This window comes from Erpetoichthys calabaricus, chromosome 1, assembly GCF_900747795.2.
Source record: "Erpetoichthys calabaricus chromosome 1, fErpCal1.3, whole genome shotgun sequence".
Classification (NCBI taxonomy): Eukaryota; Metazoa; Chordata; class Cladistia; order Polypteriformes; family Polypteridae; genus Erpetoichthys; species Erpetoichthys calabaricus.
The window spans coordinates 303604767-303620419 of NC_041394.2; positions in this window are offsets into that span (position 1 = coordinate 303604767).

Genomic DNA, 15653 nt, shown 5'->3' on the forward strand with positions numbered 1-15653 from the left:
GGCTACTTTATTTTAATATATATATATATATATATATATGGAAGAGAAGGTCTGTGATACAGTTTGCATATTTGCAGCTGGAGATCCACAAAGGGAGAAAAACTCATTACGTATCATAAAGTAGTTTTTATTCCTGAGCTTTCAACCCCTGCTAGGGGTCTTCATCAGAGGATAATGCTTAGACTTACAAGAATCAAAGGCAATATATAGCAAAAAATAACGTGGGGTGGGGGAGGTGGCTAAGTCAGTGTGATGGGGGTGTGTGTGTATATATATATATATATATATATATATATATATATATATATATAGCTGATGGCTTGGGCTCTTGCCAGGAGGATGAGAAGACCGGGAGAGAGGCAATGACCCTCGGGACACGAGAGGGCGCTTCTGGGGCCATTGACCGAAGCAGCTCCACCACACCAGGAAGTGCTGCTAGAAAAGAATCTGGGTGCACCTGGAGTGCTTACAGTTGCCCGTACAGCACTTCCACCACACCAGGAAGTACTGCAGGAAGATCATCAAGGAGCACCTGGAGCACATTCGGGGACAATATAAAAGGAGCTGCATCAGTCCATTCTGGGAGCCGGAGTCGGGAGGCAGAGGACGGAGCTTGTGAGTGGAGGAGTGAGGCCGTGCGGCAGTGAACACATAAGAAAGGAAAGAGAAAAGAAATGTGAGCATTATTGTGGCTGGTTTAAGAACTGTGTAAGGTGTGTGTTAAAAAAAGAAAAATTAAACGTGTGTTTTGGGACTTCTGTGTGTCCTGTGTCTGTCTGTAGTGCAGCTGATCTTCCACTATATATATATCCTGACAATGTAAAATGTAATGTAAACAATTAATTTCATAGGACTGCTCTATAAGCAACAGCCCCATAAATATTTTGCTCATCAGAATATTCAACATAACAAAAACAAAATAGCTGTCTAGTTTGTATAAATCATAAAATGTGACAACATACATAACATTCTCAAAAACCTCTGTTTCCATAGAATGCATCATTTTAAAAAATGTGAGGCTCAATACTGATTGAAAGTAAAACTAACAGCCCTTGCCTCACAGCTATTATTCAACTCTTGTTTGTTGCCAGTATGCCTACTCAGAACAAATGTTGGGAAAGTCAATCAGAGACAAAATCCTTTTTTGTGATTCAGGATATAAAAACTACAGGCCCAGGAGATTGCAAATATGAAAATGAAAAAAAGGGATTTTTTTCTTTAAAAGTACAGTTGAATTTCAGAAAGAAAACAAAAAGCATGAAATTACAGTCGGCCAGTTAAGCTGCCAGATTTGGAATGAATTTGGTTTCAGCATGTGAGTACATTGAGCTTCTAAATCTAAGATACCCACTGCAGGGGTTCCTCTCTTTCATGATGTGGTAAATGTTTGCCCTCAAAGGAAATGAAGATGAAATTTTCTTGATGCTGAGTGTGCACTTGGCAGTAAACCGTTCCATTCCACTGTTGTAAGATAATAAATTGTAATATACATATAATGTTCGCATATTATTTACTGCTTTACAACATGGGCTTATTGCTCCAATTTTAAATCTCTGATTTCATGCTGCTTTTAGATACTGAAAATGTGGTAATCGTAGAGTTAAGAGCACTAAACACTTATCTTTTCCTCAGAGTCAATTCCAGGACATCCACAGCTAAAAATAATTGAGTTATTTATTTTCCTATTTGTACTTCTGAGATAAGAAAATTATTCCAGCAATTAAGTGTTTTATTTGTTTAATAAAAATCTGCAAAAACTTTTGACTATAACAAAAGCAGCATCATGTAGTCTTATTGACTGCTTATTAAATCTAGAAATAGCTCTGATATATCAATAACCATTACAGGTTTTCATTAATTAAAATTAAAATTATTTTACAGATTTCTAATATTTTTGCATGATTATTTTAAACAGTGAAATGTATTATAGAAACACATATAGAGCACTCTAGATATTCTGTATTGTAATACTTTTGAATACACAATGGGCGGTCGGAAAATCAAGAGTACACCTTATGAGAAGAATATAGGAGTCGTAGTGGACTCTAAGCTATCGACTTCCAGACAGTGTTCAGAAGCCATTAAGAAGGCTAACAGAATGTTAGGTTATACAGCACGATGTGTGGAGTACAAGCCCAAGGAGGTTCTGCTCAACCTTTATAATGCACTGGTGAGGCCTCATCTGGAGTACTGTGTGCAGTTTTGGTCTCCAGGCTACAAAAAGGACATAGCAGCACTAGAAAAGGTCCAGAGAAGAGCGACTAAGCTAATACCAGGTCTACAGGGGATGAATTAGGAGGAAAGATTAAAAGAGCTGAGCCTATACAGTTTATGCAAAAGAAGATTAAGAGGTGACATGATTGAAGTGTTTAAAATTATGAAGGGAATTATTACAGTGGATCGAGACTGTTATTTTAAAATGAGTTCATCAAGAACATGGGGACACAGTTGGAAACTTAAGACTAAATTTCTCACAAACATTAGGAAGTTTTTCTTTACACAAAGAACGATAGACACTTGGAATAAGCTACCAAGTAGTGTGGTAGACAGTAAGACTTTAGGGACTTTCAAAACTCAACTTGATGTTTTTTTGGAAGAAATAAGTGGATAGGATGGACGAGCTTTGTTGGACTGAATGGCCCGTTTTTGTCTAGAGTTTTATAATGTTCTTTTTCATTAAAATTATATAAATTACTAATTTTATACAAGGTTATAGTATGACCAGCAGTACAGTCTGTGCTTCACCTTTTGGGCAGCTAGAAATCCTATAGGATTCCCTGCATAACCCACAAGATCTCTAAAACAAGGGGAAATGGCATTACATGAGACAAGAGACAGATTACACGGCTGCACCAGTGCAACATTTAGCATAGTACCACAGGAATATCAAGATAATGTAGGACTTTCCTGTAGGCTGTTTCTGGTTGAAAATAAAAGAATGAAACCTGAGTTCAGTGCTTATGCATTGACCTTAGGCTACCAATTTCTGTTCCATCTGTAGGAACTTATTAACCCAAATAAACTCCATATTTCTCTAAGCAAAGTTGTGTTATGTAAAGCCGATGTCACATTATTTGATTTTTTATTGTGGGGCACGTCAAGTTTACTGACCACAGTCGCCGATTTCAAGGTCAGACCATGTCAGTTTAAATGACTGAAAAATCACGGTCTATGTCTACTTTACTGTCCAAGCACTGATCTTCCAATGTTTGTCAGTTTTTATGACAGCCAAAGGCAAGCTGCTTGAGGAAGCCCGCACTGTGTGAAGGGTTAAAAATAACAGCATATTCAAAAAGAAATCTCTGCTCTTTTGTTCTTTTTTTTTTCAATTTTGTCATGGTATGTAAAAGAGACAATAGACAGACAAGCCTCTCTTCTGTTTGTGAGGTCCAAAGTCCCCCCGCTGATGGAGACAGCTTTGTACAAATGGTTAACAGTTTCGGCGAGTTCAGTCATAATTTATGCCTTTTTTTTCTTTTTTCCGTTCTTTTTAAAAACGTAAAATATTAAATATCAGAAAGACAAGCCTCTTTTCCATGTCAGAGGCTCAAGAAATGTGTGTTCCTTATTCCTTCCAAATGAGCATTCATTCATTGGGCATTTCACATTATGTGACCAACTTCAGAGAAGCATATCACCGACCATCTCCAACTCTCTAAGATTATGTAAATGAAGGTTGCAGCTGAATATGGCTGGAAAAGTTGCCTAATGTGACAAAGTCTTAAGAGGCTATGCCTATGACTAACTTTTCCTTTGAGGCATTCAGCCTAATATAGGAGGGCTAAATCACAGGAAGGTCAACATCCACCAATCTACCTATACCTAAAGGACACGAAACACTTCTTTGATGACAATTAGATTTACATTTTGGACAGAGAAGATAAGTGGTTTAAAAGAGGTGTAAAGAAGGCCATTTATGTCAGACATGGGGGTTGGACTCGGACACATCTATAAGCCACATACAATGTCATCTTAACACGTTTACTCTGGCTGTTTCACAGCAATTCACACCTCCATTCATGTAATCAGATGGCGCTACAGTCTGTCCTGGCTGTGAAATTGTGTGCCCTAATGAGTACCCCAGTTAGCACAGTGTATTAGTACAAGTGGAATTCCTGGCCACAAGTAAAGCATGCAGACACCTGGCTTCAATGTCTTCTTATGGAGAAAATCATAGTGTGTTTCATGTAACAGAACAAAATAGTGAAGATGCACTGGTTAGAAAACCTTCAGGAAGTAAATGAAAAAGAGGTTTATAAAGAGAAATACCAAGAGTTGAAACTACATGTTACTGCTTGGCTGTTATCAGAAGTTATGAATTAAAACTTTCTTTTACAGTTTCAACCTGTTCTGGTGTTTTTCTCAAACAAAAAAGATGACCTGAAATAACGAACACTTGTAGGGGCAATTAACCTCAACGCATCTTCTTTTCCTGAATGGTACCAGTAATCAATCACTTTAAAACATCTGTAAACGAAGCTGAAGTCCAGGAAATGGCTGTGATGCCTTGGCCATATTTATTACTTTATAACTTGTGAACAGATGGATGCAGTAGGACTAGAAATAACCAAATTAGTTTACAGCTTGGGAAAGGAAGGAGTGTGGAGGTACTAAAAAGATCAAAAAGTTTGAGCAAAGTCATCCATCATATGGACAGCCAGCAAACCAAATGTGTATAATATCACATCCTGAAGCCCCACATGGAATTTTAAAATAAACTTGTCTGACGGACGAAAAAAAACAAAAAAACAAACAGCAACAACAAACGGACGACAGAAGAGAATGAAGGTGACATCAGAAGAGGAGACTAATTTCATCTGAACATCAGCAAAAGAATCTTCTGAATAACACCAACTGCTAGATCAAAAGTTACACCTGGCCAACATTCAATCTTTGACATTTTCCGTAAGCTTTTTCTTAAGACTATACCTAGACTCTTACTATTCATTTTATGTTCCGTTATATCTTATTTGGTATTATATTTATTTATTTAATAAATACCACTTTGCTTTTACATCTTTTATAACTTGTTCTTATATTTAGAATGATTGAAATAATAAATTGAAAATTAACACACCTGTATGGGTAGTAGCCATATTATTTGCTGATAAGGTCATCAAGGCTAAGAGGTCACTCCTCGAAAGAAGAGACACCTGCGGTAAATGCTGGGCATATAGTTTGGTTGGTGAGAGGCATAACAAAAAGAGCTGTGCTTTTAATTGTGTCGTGATGTTGATAAGTAAGTTATTAAGTAGAGTTTCCTTTAAAGTATAGTGTGTTGCACTTAGGCATTACCATTGTCTTCATTAGGATATCTATGTGTGAATGTGAGGTGGTTCTAAGTAGAATATTGTGGGGTGACTGACAATTAGGCTTTCACCACAGACTTCGTCTACATGATCCCTATGTGTTTGTGTATTTGTATGTGCGATAATTTAAAGGTGTGAGAGTAGACCACCTAGAAACCGACTTGGGAAGTCCTACAGAAACCCATGATACTACAAACTACCAGAATGTTAGTGCATTCAGATTGCATGAAAAAGACAACTGTTTAAAAAAAAAAATCTACAGACATATCAATTTGTAAATAATCCTATTTCTTCTGACATAGTGCAATGTGATGGGCAGGAAACGGAAACGTGTGCGCCAGAATTTGGAGAAATCCTATTCTTTTAGTATTGAAATTGGAGAATAGCTGAAAATTAAACAATAATGGTAGATCAAAACAAATAGTTTTGTTCAGAGGTCAAGGAGCAAGAGGAGGTACTTCATTTATGGTATACTAAAATTGAATGGGTCACTGTTGCAACCTCTGTGACAATGGGCACACTTGGTGCCTGCCCAGGGGCCTGTAACAGCAGGAGTCCTTTTCACTAAAACCCCCTTCCACCTGCTAAAATGACTGAGTGTCCATCCTCCTGAAACCACCCCCGACTTGAGGAGATGAATGTCTGCACTCCAAAAGTAGAGTGGGAATTACCTGCTGCATTGAAACAACTTGATGTCCATGTGCTACATTGTTAAAAAGTACGAAGGAGCTCTATTCATTAAGTCACACAGGGGCCTGTGGAGGTCTTAACGTGGCTTGTGTCCAGTCATGTATGATTGGTTTTACAAACCTTGTAAATTTTGATGGGAATATAAGGCACCAAACTAAAAAAAGAAGCCTATAAGTCAGGAGTTTTTAACTTGAGGGTCTCATCGTAGATTGTGAAGTTTATGAAGTGTGGCACAGGGTCGCAGGAGTTTTGCTTTAATGAACATGCAGTAAAGTTTAACTTCACTTATTTTGGCATTAGGAAGAGTGATACTTTTTTGAAGTGTCATCTGGTTTGGAAGTAGGCTCCAGGAAATTTTAAAACCAAAAAAGGGTTGTATGCCTTAAAAGGTTAAGAACTCCTAATTTCAGTGCATTCGCATACTTTGCAGGCAGAGAATGGAATATATCAAAGGTTCATGCCCTCAAGTGGCAAAGCACTATTTGGAGTTGTCTTCCAGGGAATATATATGAGAGTAGAGTTTGTCAATAAGGGCAACTTCAGAGAACTGACAGACGTTTTTGGAAAGTCCGATGACATCCTGAAAGTTCCCTTTGTCATTATCTGTGTTTTCTGGAATTCTGTCATTGAACAATCCTTGTAAACTGATTTAATAGTTGCTACTGCACCTACAGTTCAAAAGAAAACCGTGATCATTGTGTAGAATCAAACAGCTATGGTGTTCCATAACATTGTGTTCATTCTGCCCTTAATTAAAAAAATGGAATATAACATGAAAGTGTTTATGCATAGCATTAATCCCTTCATAGATTCACTATTGACAATTGTACAAATTCTTACTTGCCAATCACCATACAACACATCACCCCTCTCTGGCACCATCATTTGTGTGTAGAATTACTTTACCATGGAAATGTCTTCCTTACCAGAAAAATCCCAGAACACGGTTTACAACACTACATTAAGACTCATGCATGCAGACATTTTATCAGTATAAGTATTAGAGCAACTTTTCTTTCTCTTCAGATAGACTAACAAATTAGCACTTGTTCTGTAAATTATGTGCATGCTGATGTAGCATGTTCCATCAAATGCAAGAAAAAATGTTACTGATTCAATGGAATTCATTCTGGCACTTTGGTCATTAGTCTGTACAATCAGTGTGTTCTGGGGGTTGAATCTTTGTACTTGTAAATAGTAGGCCTGTGATGACTTTGGGCACAACAAAGCTAACTGTGTATTTGTATATTTCTGGATGTTGGTAATCAAGCATCTTATAAAGCATACTCTATGTACATAACAAATATACCAGTGAAAAATTCATATATAAAATGTATACATACAGTAACTCCACTAGATACATGTGCACATTATTAGTGTGGTGTTAACCCTGGTAATTTTATTGTTTTATTTGTAATGTAGCTGTCACACTCTTAAATAACAGTACAATAAAGCAGTAGTAATCAACTAACAAATCTGCATGTTAGTTTACATATTAGTGAGTAACACAGACATTTGATAAATTGTGCTAAGGAATGGGAGATGATAAATCTGTTGAGAGAATACAAACCAGTCTTGCTCATTTTATTTTTGTACTTACAACTATGAATCTGCATTAGACCCAGCTGACACAGAAAAATAAAAACATAAATGAATGTGCCAATGTGTCATCAGGTTTCAGTCATTACTATGATGGCAAAAAAAAAAAAAATGTATTCGTCTGTAGGAAAAATGATAGGTCAAATTGCAAAACGCTGAACAGAACAGCAATGAATCCCAGAAACTGTAACAAATGAAATGACCAGGGGTTTAAAACCTTGAAAAAAAATAAATAAAACCAATGTTTCCAACCATTCAAAATGCTAACCAGAAAACATGGTTTAAAAAAAAAATCAGGCAAACATTCAAAGATTTTTCTTTAGGAAAGGCATAAATCTGGATGGTGACAAAGATGAAAGAGGAGCAGTTCGATGATGTCTCATATCGCAAGTTTCGTCCACCAAATGTTGGTAACGGTGGCCATGCTTGAAAAAAGTAAACAAAATGGTGGCAAGATAACAATATAAAAAAATGATTATATCAAATACTAACATGCTCAAAATGAAACTAACTACAAAATTACTCCACCAATTAATTCAACACGTTTCAAAACACCCAAATTCTGATACTGTGATGCAAAAATCCTTATAGGCCTTAACATTAGCCTGAAAAATGGGAAGCTATTGGCAGAACTATAGTATATTGGTTTTGCAAAATATTTTTTTACCTCTGACTCTGAAACAGTCATTCTTGGCTCCTTCCTAAATAACCCTGGTACGGTGGAACCTTGGGTCACGAACGTCTCGGACTATGTACAAATCGGGTTATGACCAAAAAGTTCGCCAAACTTTTGCATCTGTTCACGACCACACACTCGGGTGATGAACAAGCCAGTTTCCCTTCCGGTTCGTACGCGCTGATGATTTCCGCACATGTTCAGTCTCTCCCTGTGCAGCGAGCTAGAGAGAGAGAGAGAGAGAGAGCGGGCTGGCCGAGAAGGCAGTTAAAGAATGCACCGGGCTTGTTTTTAAAGAAACAGATGCTAGCATTGTTTTAACCTCGTTGTATTTAATGAAGACTTTTTTCTATTGGATTTTAACCTCCACTTCACTTCCGTTTACAGCTGTCGGTTTGTAGCATGCATTGTTGCAATGTTACTTTTCTTGGTTGTTTATTAAATTACGGATTTTTCAAATGTTCATTTTCCCTGTGCTTAAAACTCATTAAAAAAAGTGTTTACAGTGAGCGGTTCGTAAGGCTATAGCGTGAATTCTTGCAATGTTACTTTTCTCTGTTCAAGGTTTTCTCAGTGTTATTCAATGTTTTTACATTTAGTTTACTATTACGCTGTGCATTCTATGGTATGATTAACTATTTTTGTGCTTAAAAATCTTTAAAAAAATATATTTACATACAGTTTGTATGGTCTGGAACGAATTAATTGTATTTACATACAATCCTATGGGGGAAATTACTTCGGGTCATGACCAAATCGGGTTACTACCAGAGTTTTGGAACGAATTACGATCGTGACCCGAGGTTCCACTGTAGTCCTAAAATGAGCCTGCACATTAATGTTCTACTGCAATGGTAAGTAAAGCATTATAACAATTATGATGAGAACAGGCCATTCAGGTGTCACAGTTGAGAGACAGCATCAGAGCTTGTCAACTTGTAATTCCACCCTGAGCAAAAGGATGGCTCTCATTCCCACTGCAGATCTGGAAACCAACATCTCACTAGCTCATGACATCACCTCCATTTCCAGGGCACTTAGACCCATCCCTTCAGCCTCACTTACTTCATAACCGGCACCCACAACCCCTACCCCCACACCCCCCTTAACCTGTCATCTTTCTCCAGCCTAATGACACACTTGTCCTGTAAAGGAATTTCTCTCACCGCACATTAAACTCAGCCTTTATCTTTGCTCTTTATTTCGTTTATAAGTTAAACAAGCTTATCCATTTTATTCACCTAGATTGTCCCAAAAATAGGATTAGACTGAAGGCTCCTAAAGTCCTACTCTGCCCGACACTAATTGGTAATTTATTTAATGTGTCAATGGTTCTTTGCTCAAAAAAAGACTGGCTAACATTTCTACGAAATCTGACTTTAACTGTATCCCCATGTTCTTGTTGAAAAATGTATTTCAAAATAACAACTTGTAGCAGTGCTACTTAAGAACTGCATCTCCCAGCAGTCCCTGCTGGGGCTGCTGGGGTCAAAGGTAGCCACAGGCAGATAAAAGGAGGGCAGAGGGAAAAGAAAAGAAAAAAGTTTTGTTTTTGGTTTGTATTGTTGCGGTTATTTGTCGTCTCTCCTGCTGTTATTTGAACTGTGATCATTTTTGTCTTGGACTGTATTCGTTTGTTGGGGTCTGGATTGTCTGTCTACTTGTTCACTGAGAGCTGTATTGGATTATTGGAGTTTTAAGTCCATCTTGGACTACCCAGCGCCCCAGGAGGTAAAAAGTCTCCAGCGCTTCCTGGGGATGGCTGGGTGGTTCCACAAATTTGTGCATGGGTTTGCCGACATCGCTGCCCCTTTGTTCCAGTTGCTGAGGAAGGGATCCCCCTGGGAGTGGTCACCAACGTGCCAGGACTCTTTTGAAAGACTCAAACAGGCCCTGATATCGCCACCAGTCCTGGCACAGCCTGATCCGTCATTAACCTTTCAGGTCCACACTGACGCAAGTGACCTCGGGCTCGGCGCCGTTCTATGCCAAACTAGCCAAGGAGAGGAAAGAGTGGTGGCCTATGCTTCTCGGTCACTAAAGGGCGCTGAGTATAATTATTCCACCACCGAGAAGGAATGCCTCGCTGTCGTGTGGGCCGTGGAAAAGTGGCGGCACTTCCTGGAGGGAACATCGTTTGAAGTCTACACTGACCATAGGGCTCTGACCTGGGCATTCAATTGCCCGAAGACCACGTCTAGGCTAACAAGGTGGGTATTGCGCCTCCAACAGTTCACGTTCAGGGTGTGCTATCGGAAGGGTTGTGCTAACGTTGTGCCCGATGCCTTATCACGGGTTCACGAGCCCGCGCCAGTGGTATGTGCGGTATCGGTCTCTAACCCTTGGCCTGATCTTCCCCTGAACATGCAGGAAATCGTTCAATCTCAAGCAGCCAGTCCTGTATGTCAGGGGTTGAGAGAGGGCTCGGGGGGGAGGCCTGACCGCATACATTATAGGGAACTTCAAGGGGCACTCTATCGCTGATTTCCAACAAAAGATCGGGGTTACCATTATCAGTTGGTAGTGCCCGAGACATATGTGCCCAAGTTCCTACAGTATTATCATGATAGCCCGATCGGTGGTCACCTTGGACGTACTAAGACACTGTTTAAAATCTTGGCGGTGGCATGGTGTCCGACTGTACGCAAAGACGTCTGGTCCCATGTCCAGACTTGTACCACCTGTCAGCAATACAAAACCCCACCTGGTCTCCCCTCGGGACTGCTTCAGCCAGTAACCGTCACTACCCCGGGGGAAAGCCTAGGCGTGGACCTAATGGGACCATTTCCTGCTAGCAAGGACCGGAAGACCTACCTGATGGTGGTTGTGGACTATTTTACTCGCTGGGTGGAGCTATTCCCTTTGGCTAATGCCACCGCCAAGAAGATATGTTCTACCCTGAAGGATGAGATATTTACCCGATGGGGGGTGCCGAAGAACATCATCACAGATTGGGGCCCGCAATTTACCGGCTCAGAGGCCGAAGAGTTGTGGAAACAATGGGGGGTGGTTCACCTGAAAACTACAGCATACCATCCCCAATCAAATCGCACTGAGCGGGTGAATCGGACCCTGAAGACCATGATAGCATCCTTCGTCGGAGACCACCATCAGGATTGGACAAAGTGGCTGCCTGAGCTGCGGTTCGCATTGAACACGGCGGTGCACGAGGTTACAGGTGAAACCCCTGCATTGTTAGCTTTAGGCAGACAGATAAACGGTCCTCTGGAAAGGATTATTGAACTCAACCCACCTAAACCAGACACATCAGTACACAATCATTTGCAAAGTATCCAACACATCACACAACAGGTAAAAGAGAGAATGGTGAGGTCCCAATCCCGACAATCTCAATCGTACAACCAGAGACATAAGCTTGTGCAATTCTCGGTTGGGGAGAAAGTCTGGATCAGGACTCATTCCCTCTCCAAAGCCTCTGAGAAATTTACTGCTAAACTGGCTCCTAAGTGTTTCGGCCCGGCTACGGTTGTCCAAAAGAAGGGACCTGTGACCTACGCAATAGAATGGGGATTGCCAGGGACTAAAAAAATAGACACGGTAAACATCTCCAATCTCAAGCCTTGGTTCGGCCGTACACCACGGCCTGGGGGTGGGGATTGTAGCAGTGCTACTTAAGAACTGCATCTCCCAGCAGTCCCTGCTGGGGCTGCTGGGGTCAAAGGTAGCCACAGGCAGATAAAAGGAGGGCAGAGGGCAAAGAAAAGAAAAAAGTTTTGTTTTTGGTTTGTATTGTTGCGGTTATTTGTCGTCTCTCCTGCTGTTATTTGAACTGTGATCATTTTTGTCTTGGACTGTATTCGTTTGTTGGGGTCTGGATTGTCTGTCTACTTGTTCACTGAGAGCTGTATTGGATTATTGGATTTTTCGGAACAGTGGAGCGCTCCCGAATCAACCATCAACCATCAACCTCATCAGTAAATACCGGTAGGACTGTATTTTCCCTTCTCCATTGCAACTTACAGATTCGCTGGACTTAACTTGGTCACTATTCATCTTTCAACCTGTTTCTTATATATGGACTTGGCTGTGTGGTGTTTGTGTTTATTTTGTGTATGTGTAATATCGCCGAAGGGGTCAGGGATGGTATTACTGTTTTTATTACTCAATTCATGTCATTATATTTATAATTGTTTGTCATTCCCAGTGTGTTTATTTGTCTCTGTGGTGAGAGTGTGTGGGTCGATCCAAGGCTGGGGATGTTCCTGGGATCTCTGCTTTTAAAATAAATAAATCACCGTCTTCTTTGGCGGTGTGAATCTTAGCGGCTCCTGACCGCTACAAGCTGGGATTGACTGCACTTACTCCTTTCATAATCTTAAACACTTCGATCATGTCACTTCTTTATCTCGTTTTTTTTTAAATGAAAAGGTTAAACTCCTTCATTCTCTCCTCTATAGCTCATACCTCTCGGACCTGGAATCAGCACATTTGAACTTCTCTGGACTTTCTGTAGTACTGTTATGTCTTTTTTGAAATAAAGAAAACAAAACTCTACACAGCACTCCATCATACTAGGCTTCTTAATTGTTTCCGTTTTTATGTAGACAGTGATGAGTTCACTAGAACTTCGGAGCTTGTCTCATTAGGTGTACTTTCACATTTCATACCTTTAATTATGTATTCAAATCTAAATACGGAAAACTGGACGTTGACCACGTGTTAGTAATAGGATTCCTACATAAAATACTTTACATTCAATTACACTAAATTTCATCTGCCACAAATCTGCCCAAGCCTGTATTCTGTCCAGGTACCACTGTAATGATTCAATGGATTCTCGATCCACATAGCTTGGTATGACCTGCAAACTCAACCAGCTTGTTATTTATGTGCTTGTCCAGATTGTTTATGATTATATTGAAAAGAGCATCGAAAGGGATACTGCTTTTAACATCACCTCATTCTGATGCAGGTCCTCTCACCATAACTCTTTGCTCCTGGTGTTTAGGCCAATGTGTGCTCATCTACACACTGCACCATGAATTCCCACTTCTTTAACTTCTGAAAATCAAGATAAATAATATCAGTTCTGAAAGGATTATTGAAAACGCAACTGTCTAAAACAAAAAAAAAAACACACACACACACACACACACACACCCCAAGAAAAATAATTAATTTTAGATCTCTTTAAACAATTTAAATATATCTTTAAATAAGATTGAAATCCAGTCCTATGCAGTAAAATACTTTCAGTTAGAAAAGTATATGGTGCAAGCTTAGTTATTTTGCTTATAAATAAATAAAATATGCAATGAATGTATGGATTTGTGTAAAATGCTGTTTGTTCAGTTTCTGCTCCACTTAAACAGCAGCATGTTTTCCAACATATTATTCAGATTCCAGCTACAGATTAATTTACCCAATGTGATTCATGTCTTAGTCTTGATATGTCACCCTACAGTAGTTCCTGAACCAGCATCACTTTTTAGTTCTGCTTCAAGTATGCAATTTGACAAGTACAAATGATTTAACAGACTTGCCATTCTACAGTATATGACCTTGTTTGTTCCTACAGCAAGCACAAATGAGAGTTGTACCTTTACAGATTTTGAATTGCTGTCTTGTTACAATATGGTCATTATTTTGTAATACCAATAATAAACATGCCATAGCTGTAATCACGAATGTCCTCCACTGACAAGTATGGCCTTGGCCCCATTTCTTTGTTTTTGCTATAAGGAGCTTAGTTAAGCACATTATTTAGTTTATTAATAAAAAGGAGTCTTATTATAGAAACATACAATAAAACCCAAATAGGGAGACCAAAACTAATAAAAACATTCTCTCTAAAGCAGTACACAAAGTAATACTTTTAAGTAATACATTTAATAAATAAATAAATAAATAAATAAATAAATAAATAAATAAATAATAAATAAATATGTATTATAAAAAAAATAATGAAACTCACTAGAGGTAATTTAAATTACCAATTAACAAGAATTAAATTGAAAAAATATGAAAAAACAATAATTAAGGAAAAAAAGTAAATCAGAAAAAGAAATAAACAAACTTAGAAAGGAAATAAATGAAGAACTAAACATTAAAAAATAAGGAATAATTAATTAACAAACTTCAGAAGTTTAACAATGGAGGTAGCAATAAAAACCATTAAAAAAAAACCCCACAGACACAAAACGTCAAAAATGAATGCAAAACATTTCTAAACAATACATCTCGAAAAGAGTTATTTAGAACTAATCTAGAGGTAACTGACAAAGAGTGGCCAAAGAATATAGCAATCATGTTTGCAAAATTGAAGAATAGTGGCAGGTGGATGTTTTAAACAATTCTCTTAAGCCAATGTCACATTACGTAACTTCTAGTCACACAGTGTGTCAAATTTGCCAACCATAGTCGATGATCTCATTGTCAGACTATGTCAGTTTTAAACGACTGAAAAATCGCTGCCCATGTCACATTTACCAACTCCGTCCTGACCTAACAGCAGAGCTGTGCTCACTGCTTATAACGTGCTGCCTGACAGAGGCAGTGTGGTACAAAGGGTTCACAGGTACAGCGAGTCCAGCTGCAGTCTCAGCCCTTTTTCCTTTTTTTCCCCCCTTAATTCTGTTTAGGTACATAAAACACATCGGAAACACTATCATTTCTTCTGTTGACAAGGTTCAAAACATGCATATTTATTCCTCATTGCATACATTAAATGCATTGTACTTCCAGATGAGCATACATTAGTTGTAGGGGTTAGCTCTGTGTGTATGAGAGATGACATCCAAAAATGTTTTATTTTATTTTATTGGAGCGAGTCGCAGATTAGAGTGAGTGAGGGTATGTCATATTATGAGGCCGACTTCACAGGAAGTCAGCACTAACTGCCTCCAACTCACTATGACTACGTATATGAAGACTATGACTGAAAAATTCCTGGAAAACTTGTCTAATATGACATAGCCTTTAGTCAACTGCATTAATGATTGCAGAATCTGAGTGTCCTAATTAGAAGGTTCAACCACCTAAAAAATAAGCCTGGGGAAAAATTGAAAACACAAAGCAAAACGCAAACCTGTTACAGTAATTTTAACTTTTTCTATAATGGCGACTACATTACATAATCTTCTAGGACATGGATTTCACATAGGCCATATTGTATAGATTTAAATTATCACCATCGGCAGAATAGGGTGTTTTACGGGAATCTCTAAATGTAACTGCTGGTAACCCCTTTTTGAGGAAGGCTGATTTCGAAAGAGGCATATAAGCAAAACACAAATAGGGAGAAACACAAAAACAATAGCTGGCAGTCAACAATCATGCAGACAACAAAGACACAAGGTGATCGTATTCTGACATATTCTGAATGAACTCACAGAAAGTACTTGGCTAATTTCAAGGAT